The following is a 12,549-nucleotide window of genomic DNA, read 5'->3' as shown; positions in this document are numbered from 1 at the left end:
TCATATAGCTCCAGTAAACACTGCACAAGCAGAAAATGATAAATGCCTGAAGGAATGGGATGAAAGTACAAAGTTACTCACCTGAGTGGATAATAAAGCTGGGCCAATGCCCATAATACTACTGAGGAAAGCAGCATTGTGTTTCCAGAATGATGGTGCAGTAAAGGTTGGAGAAAACAAAGAGTGCAAGTACACAGAAAAGCATCCAGCAATGAAAGTTGGAATGCCAGCGTGTGGATCTAAGGTGTACGAGAAGCTGCTACCCAACTGGGGAGAAGTATGTTCATTGGTACACACAATACACAAGCACTAGTAGTACCACAAAATGACATCAAAACAGAAGACTTCCCTAAGATGGACAATACAAAAAGAAAGACCCCAAATATCAGTGGCTAATAATAAACCAAAGAAACTGTTTGAGATACTATAGCTCCATGAAAAGCCTAAGCCCAATTTATGCCGTTTACACGTTCCAACGCAGACTGCACTAGAATACAGAGTGTCTTTCAAGATCATTGCACGCCTAAACATACCTAGCATATCCCCCAGGCCACTGTCGTCCCTTCCCCCCAATCCCTGGCACCTTCAGATGACTGTACCTCCTTTAGCTTTACCCAAGTGTCTGTTGTCCACCCTAAGTACAATGGACCCGTCAGCCAGACCAAATATTGAATCTCCCCTAAAGATGATCCTAGACAATAAGGATATTTTCTCCCCATTCCTGGCATGGTTTATCAATGCCTCATTTCATATGCACTGAGTCTGTGATGACATCAAAAATGTTACAGCTTCTCCCCTCCTAAAAAACTCAGGACTGGACCCCAATGACGGAGCTAATTTAACACCCATCATGAACTGCAACTTTTTCTTGAAGATCTTAGATGAAGAAGCTACTCACTAGATTCAGACCCACATTGAAACCATCTCTATTTTACATCCAAGATAGTCTGGCCTCCGTCCTGCTCATAGCACAGGGACGGCCCTCATTGACCTCCAGAGCCATATGCTGAGCATCATGGACCGGGGCAAGTGTGGCCTTCTAGTTCTATTAGATTTATCAGCCGTGTTTGATTTATTAGAACATAAACGACTCCTACACATCGTAAAGGACACTTGCCACTGCTCTGAATCATTTTGCAAATGGATACATTCCTTCCTGACTGGAAGACAATCTAAAGTCTGCTGGGGGGGTGCTACCATGGACCCCACTCTTTCCACCTGTGTGGTGCCACAAGGAGCATGCATGTCCCTGATATTGTTTAACCTATACATCCTATCTATATGCAGCCTCTTAGATAAATCTGGAGTATTTTGGACCAACTATGCAGATAATACTCAACTGGTTCTGGAGATCTAGGGGGATTATGCAGCCAACAACATACTGCTCAAAAACATCTACAATAAAGTAGATTCCTGGATGACAGACAACTGGATGTACCTCAACAAGGGTAAGACTGAGCTCCTTGTCTTTGGCACCTCCCAAGCTAGGGCTGAACTCTCTAACTGCTACCAGTCCTTCTCCATCCAGGACTGTACAAACTCAGTAAAGAAGAAAGTTATACCACTCAGTGTGCAAACAGACTGTATTTTGAGCACAGAATCCCATGTAAACTTGGTTGTCAAAAACTGCTCATACCACCTAAAACTACTTAGGAACATTCGCCCATATCTTGACGAGGATAACTCAGCTACCGTCACTCAGGCAACTACTCTATCAAGAATAGACTATTGTAGTGCGCTCTTAGGAGGGGCTGATAAAAATAAGCATCCAGCGTCTACAATCTATCCAGAATGACGCGGTCCGGTTCCTAAAAAAAGTCTCAAGAAAGTGGCACATCTCAACTCACCGGCAGGGTCTACACTGGCTCCCTGTTGCGGCCAGGTGTCAATTCAAAGCAGCGACCTTACTTCATAAGTGCCTCTATGGAAAATTCCCAAGCTACCTCAGGTCAATTACTTCATGGTATGAATCCCTACCTTCTTTAAGATCGACAAACACCATACTTGTTGCTCGCCCCTCCTTTAAGAAATCAAAAGGGCTGGGCAGATCATTTACAAACTGCTCTACTAGAATCTGAAATGGTCTCCCTGTATCCTTGCGATCAGACATGAGCATTAGAACTTTTAAAAAACATTGAAAACTCTCCTCTTCGAGTAGATCTGACCCAATCCTCTACTCCTTCCACACCTAATGTCCTGTACCTGCTGTTGTCTTATGTGCGATGTGATGCCCTTGGGCTCTAGCGTGTAATAAATAAATAAATAATAATAAAATAAATAATAAAGAAGAGGTCAGTAGAAGTGAGTAGAGTAAAAAGGGAGAACTACTTCTCATCAGCATGACAAGCATCACTGGACGATGTGCCACCTGAACGTCGATTGTTCAGTTGGACAGTGATGTTATTTGCGTCAGTAGTTCCAGCTGTACAGACATACACAAATGCAAAATGGCTCCAGATTACGAGATGGGAGCTGATGCAGAAAAAAACTCAACTGTAAAAGGCTTCAATGCAATAAAAGAAGAGCCCTGAGCAGTAAGGTTGAATGCTTCCCAGAACAGATATGTTCTTTACCTTCTCATAGCAATGGGAGGAGGGGTTTGTGCCAAGATTTGGTCTTCCTGCTGTACATTCATGCCTGCAAACAATGAAGCAAATGGTACACTAACAGAAGCAGTGATCAGATTGTCAAAATGCATGCCAAATTGGAGGAGGAAACCAAAGGAACAGTAATAGATCCAGGCTGGCTGTCGTATATGTTCTCATGGATGCCAACATGGATGGGAGACGGACTAAAAGTATTACTAGGAGCACTAATATTGGTACTAGTAGGAATATGTGTGATTAAGATCTGCATCACGCAATGCTGCAAGACAACAGAGAAAACAATAGGGATGAAAGTAATAGTAGATATAAATACAAATGATGAAGAAGATACGATAGTAGAAGAAAGAAATAAAATAAGGACACAGACAAAGGAGATCCCATTATTCCTGATCAAGATAATAACATTTGATGATCCTGTGGACAACAAGAGGTACTGGTCTAAATCGGTAGGGTGTAACCCAGATGGCGATGGCAATTACATGGCATGGAGTTGTGATGACCATGCAAATTACTATGGATATCTTGGAGAAATAACAAAGATATGGCTACCAAATGCAACAGTGAATAGGTTTGGTGGAGTGGTTGACAAGTCGACCAGAGGGGGGCCTGAAGAGAGGGTCACTGGAATGCCCCTCTTGACCCCCATAAGCATGACAGCCGAAGAGGCAGAAATGCAAGATGCCAGTCACTGTTTGGCCAGCTCACAGGAGGGTCAGTGACATCCACATATGCAAACAGATATTTTCTCAGACAACCATTCAAACCTTAACCAGCTGACGTCTTCCTGGATACAGGTGCCTCATTATTTATGGATACAGGTGCCTCACAGGACTTGATCGACCCTTGACAAATATCTAACTGTGCTGACGTCATTAGAGACACCACAACATAGTAACATTAGCCATGAAGCAAACTTGCATTCATGCACAAAGTTACACAGATACACGTGCACACACGAAGAACAACATGCTTACACAGTTCTGTAGATAGAGGACAGACACATATACACACTGTCAATAGTCTTTATTATTTTCTCTCATTAGCCAAATGCAGAAATGCTAGGAAACAAGAGATGCAGAGCAAGCTTGCAGACCCTTATTGCTACTAACCATATGGAACTACTGGTTTGTATAAGAAAACTGAAAGAGCCAAAATACTACTAACCTATAAGAAGAATAGCACAATATAGACATATAGCAATTATAGCACAACTATAGAATTACATGAAACTACAGGCCTCAGAACGAGAGGCAAAGAAAAGCAGGATTAGGTTGAATGAAGCACCAGGCCAGGGCCCGCAGGTAAGGTCAGAGACAAGCAGAACATTCCTAAGCCTCAGAGACAAGGAGCCACCTGCAGAATAGCAGAATAAATCCTCACTAATTGCAGACCAGAAAGCTCTGTTTTGAGGTCTTCATCCACGTGGTGCAGCCGAGTCAAACAATGGCCATTTACTTGTGGTGGGAAGAGGAGCAGTTCCAAGCAAAGCAGACACAAAGTATAACATGTGTTTTTTTACAACGTTGCAACCCGGGAGGCACACTGTAAGGAAAAGTGGTAATAGTGATGGCAACAATGGGGGCACATAGTCTTTCTCATCACCTTGAGATCTGGGCCCTAGGCATGGGGAGACAAACTCCAGCCAAACAGGGAACACAAATCCAGGGGTGGATGGCAAAGGGCAAGGGCCAATGGTAATCCTGCGACCCTGCAACAATGTAACAGATAGTTTCTGGGGAAGGTTCAGGCAAGCCACCTGACATGAGAGGGACAGTTATATAACATCTTTATGTGCCAGCTATAAGCAATACCACTCCACTACCCAATCATGCATGCTCTTAGGTTTTTGGGGAAGAGCCCTGACTTGCGACATCAGACCTCGACAAAAGTCCCTGACACGGGCTCAGGAGCTGTGATTGCTGGAGAATTCTGCTTTTCCTGTATGATCCGTGTTTTTTATGGAAAATAAAGGACAGTTCTAACTTACCGTTGGATGAGTCCTCCATTTGTATATCAGGGGAAGGTTTGTTGGTCCCTAGGTGCTCAGAACGGTGAATGCGTGGTGTGACCCCGGTTCTCTCTGTTATAAATAACCAACTGGATAGTTGGGGACTGTGATGAGGAATTGTGAGGTGTGGTTAGTGGGGGACTGTGACGAGGAAGAGTAAGTTGATTCACAAATAAACCTTAGACATTATAAACACAGAACTCCTTCTGAGGACTACATGTGAATACACAATTATCTTTCAAAAATAATATTGAGATCAAGATCTGTGAAAGTTTTGGGACGAGGAAGTGGCACATGCAGATATTCAATCTAGATTCATGAAGTGTCTATAAAAATGAGTTAAAAGTGTATTAATTGAACCTTACTCACATGTATCGAAAACACTACTCATAACATTTGGAATCCTTGCTTTCTGTGTTTATGTCCACTTTAGCCACTCATCACAAATCTAGATCTCATACTCATACAGCTGTCTTCCTCGTCCCTTTTATTTATTGGATTATAAATCCAACATAGAAACAATAAATGCTTTCTCTGCACATTACAAACACATTTCAAAATATTGCCTATTTTTATAAGTCACTCATCTCCAATCACACGTGCATGGGTTTCATGTATTGTTTAGATTGTATGTCTTTCAGTATTGTGATAGATTAACTAAAAAAGGAGAGATATGAAGGCACTATGTAAATCGAGAACCAGAAAAATAAAGTTTCCGAAGTTTACCTTGTTTCGATTCCCACATTCAAAATGAATCGAGAACTTATAATGTTACGATTATTCAGATGATACTGACATGAGGAAAACAACATTGAGCAACAATGCAGTTCGAGGCCCATGTTTAGAGCCAATGAAATAAAAACAGCATCTTAATCTTCCAATAAATTAAATGTATGTGAAGGGAGAATGTAAACACTTCAAAAAACATTTTTACTTGCACTCTCTTTGGGAAAAAGTTTAATAAAAACAGAGAAATACGCACCCTATTTTGCTTAACTTTGAACGCAATCTGAGCAGCACTACAATTTGACATTTGATTCCCAAATTGAGGTTCATCAGAATATTCATACAATGAAAATCATACATATAAAATTGGTCGAAATAAGTATTTGCCACAACTGATCAATCAACAACCAAATTGGCACTTGATATATTCAAAAATTCTTAAAATTAAAATAATTAAAACTGATACATTTCTTCTTGAATTACCAGCAGGACACCTGCATGATATGAAATTCAAAAGCCTATTGGTTTAAAGACACACAGATCGCAAATCATATAGACAAATTCAGATAGCCACAGTGCAAACAATGACTGTCCATATTGTCAAAAGAGCGCTTTTCCCTACCCAAATCTTTTCCATGTATGTTCTCTCTTTGTTGTACTTTATTTTATGTTGATTTGTTTATTTTATATTAGTTCATGTTTTTTAATTACTCATTAAGGATTTTTTGACTCTGTTTTCATTTTTTGTCGTTTTGCTTTTTCTTTTTGATTAGTTTCTGGAGATGAAGACACAGCATCCCGATGCACCCTTCAGCGATAAAGAGATCAACCTTGTCACTGTCCCTGAAGACCCGGAATAGGTCGAGTGGGAAGAGTAGCCAACTCTACCAACAATTAACACTGCAGGAGTTTCACACCATCTCTGAGCTGGTAATACTTCAGTAACACATCACTGTCAGACGTCGAGAAGGGCAGTGAACATTTTGGTGCAGGAGAGACTCTCTATGGTTCATGTGCAACATAGTGTTCGTCAACCACCTGATTTGTTACCACTGGCAGCAAGAGGAACAACGTTTCAGGAGCACGTTCCACTTTAAGTGTAGCTTTCACTGCTTAATTGTTTTTTTGTAATTCTTTAAGTTCTGCAAACTACAGAATACAAGTAATGTAAGCAATTCTAGAAAGTCACTCAGAAAGTAAATACATGGCAAATGTGTTTCCCTTTTGTTGTGCAACTTCCATACATCATCGTTCATTAATGAATGCTGTTAAGTTTGGGGCATGTCTTTGGGGATGAAAGAATACTAAAACGCATGCAAGTGATGTTACATAAAAGAAATCGCTATTCTTCACGCAGCATAATTCCAAGAAAACGACTCATTTGTGCGTAATGCAATCAGGAATGTAAACTCTTAAGTTGATGAATGTAGGAGATTGCATTATAAATATATTCTCTTGCTGAGGGAGAGGTTTGCCAGATTAGTCACCTTGCAATCTTGCAATATTTTTAGATTCGGCTTTATATGGTTTTACAACATTAAAAACCTTTTGCCTTGTCATAACTGCAGCTTTATTGAATTTCTGAAACCCGAGACAGATCTTGCCTACATACAAATGGTGGCACTCGGTGGAAGCAGTGTGTTGAGTCGTTAAACGGCGCTTACTGAAAGAAATCAATATAAACCGTACTCTAAATTGATAGACTCTTAGGAAGGATGCGATGGAGTCAGTGGTATTGAATTTTAAACAATAGCTGATTCCTGGGGGCCTCTTGAAAGGAATCTGAAGCTTGGGAAGGCAAACCAGATCCAATCATATCCAGCTGAAGTGCTCTTGAAGAGCTTATTTCATTGTAAGCCAAAGAGTGTATTTTTCCTTTTCCTTACATGTCCTCGGGGTTGGATCTTAACAGATCCTTGGATGACAACGTATTAGCCAACGGCCCTGGCGGATGCCAATACAATGCACAGCAACACAGGTTCGAATCCTGGTGGGGTGTTAAGCAATCTATAAGTAGAAAATGCAGGCCCCCTCGCACATAACATCACGTATCCTTGTGCCCAGCACAGGCCCTGCACATGCTAAATGCTGACACTAGTGGAATCACCTCCCTGTAATGCCAGGCACAGCCCCCAATAACAGCCTGGCACAGGGATCACCGAGCCCTCACGAAATAAACCCACTCACTGTAACTCAAGAGTCTGTCACTTAGGAAATGGGTATCCCAAAAACCTACAGTGGATTTGCATCTCGTGTACTGGACTTGGTGGTTACTGGCCTAGTAATTGTGATCAACATACCTTTTCCCAGAAGAGAACTAGGATGGCATTCTACATTGACAATGAGAAACAGCCTCCTGTCCCCATACATTTACCAACAATTTCAAGGCTCAGGGTAAAGATAAGGAAGTTGGCAGCCAAAATATTCACAGCCAGGCCCTTTAGTTATGGAGCTCCCCCCAGTCCCAAAACCACTTGATGCAGTGATAGGGAAGTGAATGTGGCTTAGCAGTTCTTACACCAGCAAACTGTGCCATGCTAGCGACGAAAACCTTTCACTATAGCAGAGGTGCCCCAGTGATGTACCAGTCTTCAAACAGGCCCATGCCATGGCTGCAAGCACTTCAATTTACATTAGGGGCAGATGTAATGCGGTATCTCTTAACCCATGTGCATTTTGACCTGTGGTAAGAAAGAGAACACATGGGGCCAGATTAAAGAAACCTTACACCGGTGCAGTTTTGCACAGTATTAGCACTATGGCAAAGTTTTCCCTATTTCTAAAAAGGCTGCGACATAATAGAAAACTTTTGCACCATGACAGGTGCAGTTTGGCATTTTCTGAGCAGAAGGACAAGCATTGCTATAGTGCAAAAACGATACATTTTCAATGCATTTTTGCACCACAGCAAACTTTGCCCTAGTGCTAATACTGTGCAAATTTTCACTTGCACCGGGTCAAAGTTTCTGTGATCTGGCTCATGGTTTATGTTTATTTTGCACCCAGGAAAGGGCGCTCAGCCAATCAGGTGGCTGAAACAGCAGACGAGAAAACACAATCCATGCCTGCTGTCCCAGCCACTGAGGCCCGTTGCTGAGGGGAGCTTTTTTTTTTCCTTCCTTTTTTTTCATTGCGGGAGGTTGGGCAACAGGGAGCCTCCCCAACCCTTCACTTACCTGTGGGACTGCAGCATTGCACTCCAGTCCCAGAGCTACTCCCGTCTGGCGTAGCCCCTTTTCCATATGGTTGCAGCCACCTTTGTTTTTCATTTTTCATTGGGGGATCGGCTGCGCTAACAACGGCCCACAGCCTGAGCTGAGGCCCGAGCTACACTCAGGCTGCCTTAACTCGCAGTGGCGGGCCGTTAAAGTCCCCGCCTTGCTAGCAGGGCATGAAAGCCACAGTATCTTCTACCTGTATTACTTAGTGTAGTTTGCGACCATTTATTGCCCATATGACCTTTGAAACCCAAGGGCTTTCCTGAATATGAAACTAGGCCCATCTGTGTACAACCAAGCCCGCTTTGGAAAGAAGTATCTTACTCTACTGGCCTCAAAACCCTGAAGTAACCTACTGCTCGTTCTCACATGGGAAGAAGACCACATGGAATTCCGGAAGCTCCTCAGCACTGAACTCTGCAGCAAGAATTTGGTGCATGAACTGAATGCCTCTATTGTCTTGCAGTGTCGATACCGTCTGCATTTAATGCTTTGGGCCTAATTCACAGAAGCTTTCTATAATGGCAAAACCCCATTGGAAAACGCTATGTGAATTAGGCCCTTTGTCTCTTCATACTCTAATTTCACATTGGTTGAGGGCCTTTCCAGCTTCCTCTGTGTAACCGAGAATGTGTTTATACTTGCCAATTCTGCGACTTGTAGTCTGAGTTTTATTAAGGGAAAAGTGGAACTACAAATCCCAGAATGCAAAGAAAAAAACAAGGACTGGATATGCACCTACAGATTGGAATGGGTCATGTTGGCAAGCGTGTATGTTTTACACACTGTGAATAATTATTGCTACCATCCTTTTTTTATATTTTTTTATCCCCTAGCCCAACTTTTGGCCCCACTGTTCCCTATCTAGGGCCTTGTAGTAGTTTGCCACTGCATTGGGTGCCTTAAAAATAAAATAAGATGTAAGGCGGTAACAGAGGTTGTGATGAAGATGTGCTTTCTTGTCATCTTTATGAATGCATACACGCTGTCCGGTGATTCACAACACTGACACTGGTCCTCTAGAGTTGTAGAACAATCAGGAATTCAGCGCAGTTGATGTTGGTGAACCCATTTGCACCAATGACGCTAAGCCTGTCTGCGAAGTGTCCTCCTTCGTGATGCGCATGTGTCAGACTCCGTAGACATGCAGAGATGCATATTGCATTGATCCTAGAGGTGCACACATGACGCAATGCCTGTTCTAAATACATCTGTCCTTTACAAACAATGTACGACTGCAACCTCTGCAGGCACAAAAGAGCCTGCGGGGGGTGATTACCAAAACCACAGTCTGCATTTCGAGCAGTGCACACATGCTGCACCAGGCGGAGCCCAGGGCTTCGGGTAGCATTACCGGAAGTAAATATCACTTTAGAGAACACCTACAGAGCTTCAAAGCGGTTATGATCCTTGACATTCTATGCTTCATTTTAAGCTTTACCAGCAGTGGCGTCAGGGTGCATCTTAGACAATTACAAGGTTTGGACGTGGCCGATATCTTCAAGTATGCAGCCTTAAATTCTCAGCTCCCCCCCCCCATTGTCTAAGCTCAATATTCACCAGAGTCTAACGTTTTCTCTCACTCCCTGGTGACCTACATGCTCATATCCAGTCAGCCCTCGCCTGCAGACCATCCACTTTAATTCTCCCGTCCACCCAGTAGGCCAAAAATCTTCCTCCCTACCTCACCGTCCACTCCCATGACTACCTATGATAATAGAGAAGGGACTACCAGCAGTTAATTCCCTATTTCCATGGTGCCCATCTGTTTTGGTTGTCTATTTTTGTGAATCTGGCCCTGCGCTGTTTACCAACTTAAAAATAAACATTGGCAATGCCAACAGTTTGGGCTTTTGTGTAGGCACGGGAAAGACATTTGCCAGGCAGAGCCATAGTGGTTTTATCTGCCAATTGATGGTAGCAGGTACAAAATGGTGTGAGTACCTGGGCCTCTAAAAGAAGTTCTGGGGAAATGCCTAATACTTGTACACAAGCCAAAACTATTGGCGTTGCCAATGCTTATTTTTAACGGGACTTCAGTGAAGGGCACAAACAGTGCTTATAAATCGAGTGGATGAACGCAGACCTGGACATTTTTATTGTACCAGTAGCAGGTTTACAATTGCAATTACGTGAACTCTCAGAAGACTGCTTTGAAATAACACGGGCAGGCACTTCAAGTGCAAAGTTTGACAGTCAGGCTTGATTAAACAAAGCTGAAAGAGTTTGCACAAGGAGTTGTTTTTGGCGGGCAGGGACTGGGTGGGAATGGCCAAAGGGATTAGCGTGGCGTTGTGTAGTCAATTACCACGGCACGCCAAAATTGGCACATAACCAATTAGGCCAAATAAAAAACACTGTTAGGCACCGGACCGCATGCTGGGCGCTAATATCTATAAAGCAGTGGCAGGCTGGGTTTACTGCTTGGTAATTGCACTGACACCTCGTTAAAAGGCCTTCATTTGCCCTGGCCTTTAACCTGGTCTCTGGCTCTTTATCTCCTGGTAAAGCCTGCCTGTGCCTGTATTATTGACTAATTAATGCTGCCAAGGGGTGCACTCTATGTAAGAAGGGCCCTTGTGTTCTGGAAATGCATTTCGGTTAAAATGTGCTTTATTTGACTTTTAGTCATAAAGCAACATTTAAAAAAATAATTAAAAGAAAAGTATAACAATTCATGGAACATAAAAATGTTTTGCTACTGATGTGAACAAATTAAAGTTTGCTTATTGTGTAGCCTAAGTGAACCTTCCTTCAAAGAAGATCAAATGAGTGGCAATATGCCCACATTAGCACTAAAAACCACAGTTAAATAACGAAGTCAACAAATGTTTCAGCTGATGTGGCCTAATGCTTTCTTGACCCATCCTTCCTCAGGGCGTGATGATAGTTTGCTAGGGTGAGCACTTGTAGAGGAGCAGCTGTGTGCATCTGCAGGCGATCCTGCCCCCCTGCTGCCAGTGTATTGGAGACTTGAGATCTAACCGTGCCTAACACCAGTCATAATACTAATACCGCAGTGAGTGTTTGAAAGAAGATACCCATTGAGACAACCCTACCGAATGTACCCTCAATGTGATGATAACCTGCAGGAGGAAAAACCTGAAGGAGTGTGAAAAGAAGCTAACCAATGAATTGATGACTTCATAAAGAGGTGTGCATGACGTCCCGAGATACAGGCTAAAGATGATGTATAAATCCTGAAGAAACTAATGATGAAGTAAAGAACTGAGTGAGCTTTCCAATATAAATGAGACAGATTACAAGTGCACGAAGTGCTGCAGAAAAACGCCTGTTCAATAAATGTGCAGCTGCTGAAACGCAAGGTAGATTAAGTCATCATAGAAGCTGGCTATGAGTAGTGAATAGAATGCAGGCGAAGGTGTCATTGTATAGAAACTGGACATTGGTATCATGAATTTAGTAGGCCAGAACCCATGAAGCTGGAATGGAAACCTGTTTCGCAGCAAGTATATTAGCCTCATGAAGCTGCATGGTGAGGCTGCCTGCGCTGGAGTCAAGATAGAAGAAGCAAAGTCAGCCATCTACTCTGAAGAAGGACAAGTATGCAGAGGATGAACCTTCTCGCATTAAGATGCAAGATGGAACACAAAGGATGCCGAAATTTAATTCATTTACAGCATTTAGAAATCTGCAAAATGGACCAAATTGTGGTCTCCTGTCACATGGCCAAGGATGGAACTAGAACTTGAACTTGAAGTTCCAGACACCATAGCGAGTGCCCTCACTCCCATGTATTCTCAAAGACAAGGATACTCTGCAAGGCCAAGTACAATGACGATTTCATGGCAGAAGGCCTAGGCGATGAGAGATGCTGGGCTAATTGGGTGGTGGGGTAGTTTCATGCCCTATCTCCTTGCACCTGGGTCTGGGCTTACATGCTGCTAAATGAATCGAATGTTCCAGACATGGCACACACATGCCAACCAATTGTATTAGTCCATATAACAACGGACCTTATAGTCTGAAG

The 12,549-nt window shown here is 42.7% G+C and overlaps 1 protein-coding gene across 3 annotated transcripts in view; it reads right to left on the bottom strand.

Annotated features, from left to right (window-relative positions):
* GHR (growth hormone receptor) overlaps window positions 1-12,549 on the bottom strand; it is a 1,187,134-nt gene that overhangs the window by 235,830 nt on the left and 938,755 nt on the right. The gene's annotated exons all lie outside the window — the stretch shown is intronic.

This window comes from Ambystoma mexicanum, chromosome 6p (genome assembly GCF_040938575.1).
Source record: "Ambystoma mexicanum isolate Mex_15411 chromosome 6p, UKY_AmexF1_1, whole genome shotgun sequence".
NCBI lineage: Eukaryota > Metazoa > Chordata > Amphibia > Caudata > Ambystomatidae > Ambystoma > Ambystoma mexicanum.
Note: the sequence above shows the minus strand (reverse complement) of the source record. Positions and strands in the feature narration are given on the sequence as shown.